This window comes from Camelus bactrianus, chromosome 1, assembly GCF_048773025.1.
Source record: "Camelus bactrianus isolate YW-2024 breed Bactrian camel chromosome 1, ASM4877302v1, whole genome shotgun sequence".
In the NCBI taxonomy this organism is placed as follows: domain Eukaryota; kingdom Metazoa; phylum Chordata; class Mammalia; order Artiodactyla; family Camelidae; genus Camelus; species Camelus bactrianus.
In genome coordinates, this window is record NC_133539.1 from 88,535,300 (window position 1) to 88,537,127 (window position 1,828).

At 53.2% G+C, this 1,828-nt stretch overlaps 1 protein-coding gene across 5 annotated transcripts in view; it reads right to left on the reverse strand.

Annotated features, from left to right (window-relative positions):
* The window catches only part of NMD3 (NMD3 ribosome export adaptor), a 172,616-nt gene that overhangs the window by 40,227 nt on the left and 130,561 nt on the right, over positions 1–1,828 (reverse strand). The window lies entirely within an intron of this gene.

Below are 1,828 nucleotides of genomic sequence, written 5' to 3' on the forward strand. Positions count from 1 at the left end.
GTGGTGTGTATGATTTCTGCCATTTAATATGTGTCCATCTAAAAAAAAGTGTTCATCTTTATTTTGTGATCTAGTTAAGTTTTGAGAATGTTCTATGTTTGTATGAAAAAACACCTACTCTCCATCTGGGGGTACAAAGATATACATAAAGGTGTTTGTGGTTTTATTACATATGTCATTTAAGATTATTTTTAATAGTCTTGGTGCTTCTCCCAGCTATACTAGTTTCTCCCCACATCCAGATGGAATAATTGCAAGGCCTCATATCCACTTCACAAACCTTTAGTAGGAGGAAGAGAGACCTGTTTCTATGTTTCTACAAATGTACAATCATAGGGGAGGGGAGGAGGCATGTCATAACCTAGTGAGAGAACTAGATAATGAAAAATGAGTCAGTAAATAGTACTGGCCCCACCACAAAACGGGCTTGGCGAGCCTGGAGAGTCACTCCTCAGGGTTTCTCCTTCCTCATCTCTTAGAGGGGGTGGTCATACTTGAGCTGCCAATATGACAAGGTTTGTCAGGAGAAGCCAAGAGGCAAGAAGTGTAAAGGACATACAGTGATGAATAAACACTAGCAGTGGTTGCTAATGTTTAGATACAAGATAAAGAAAAGAAGCACAACACAGGCTTCAAGGTGCTCAGTTTCTATTGGTTCCCTTCCCTGGCCCAGAGCATCTTCAGCCTTCTTTGGGGATTTCCTCCCTCCTGCTTGGAGAAACCGCCACCCAGTGACGTGAGTCTCTGTCTTCGTGGCACCATCAGCTTGGAACCTGCTGGAAGCGCGCTGTGAAATGAGAAGAAACCTGGCCGCAACTAAAATTCGCGCTTCAGCACTATCAGGCCGAGCATGTGCAGTGCCTCCTCCTTAGGCGGTGGGGGCTGACTGGCAGATGTTGCCCAAATACACATTAAGAGGCTTTCGCGCCGGACGCCCCTGGGACTCGGGCAGAGTCTCGGCTGCGGAGATGTCAGGGCCGGGAGCCTCAAGGGCCTCTGCGCTCTCAGCGAGCAGCCGCGGCGTTAAATCTAAGCACTCCGTCCTCCGCAGAGAACGGATCGAAGGTGTTCTGGATGCGGGTTTTCAGGGAAGATGCTTTTCGCGATCATTCTGCGCCTCCTCGGAAAGATAACTGAGCGCCGAGTGCAAGCGCTGGGTTCACTTGCCCCGGAGCCTCCGCAGCCGGCGCCGCGAGTGTCGGCACCGAGCCTCCTCCCAGCCCTTTCCCCAGTTTGCCTTCCTGCCGCAGTCCGGGCCCAATTAATTCTCTTCACTTGTGAGTGAGCACACACAAGTTCCCCGGGCACGATCCTTCCGTTTCCCTGAGGTGGTTCAGCTTTTCAACCATTAACCTCCCGGCCACGGGGAGGAGGGAAGGTGGCTGGATGGAGGGTGTGGGGGCGGGGAGAGGCATTTTGCACGTTCAAAGGCACCAAAATTAACTGCCAAAGCTAAAAGGGTTTGCTTTCTTCCATTTTTTGACAGACGAAGGCAGTGGGACGCCTGCTGGGCCGACTGCTGCCCGGGTCCGGAGCCCTGGGCTCACTTCGCAGCCTGCTGCTGAGTTTCAGACCGCAGAGCTCGGCGTCCGCTCGGCTTCGCCCCCTTGCCGAAGTCTGCAGATCGATGGGTGCTGGGCATAGGCTTTCCCTGGGCGGGTTAACGTTGGCTTAGGCTAAAGCCCCAAAGCGCCCATCTTTGAGCCTCCTGTTTATCTGCCCGCCTCACCGCCCCCACTCCCCACCGAAGTACGTGCCCCTCTTGTAGTGTCGGGGCTCCCAGCCCGAGCCAGGGGGAGGGCGCCTCCCCATCCCCTCCTCCCCATCC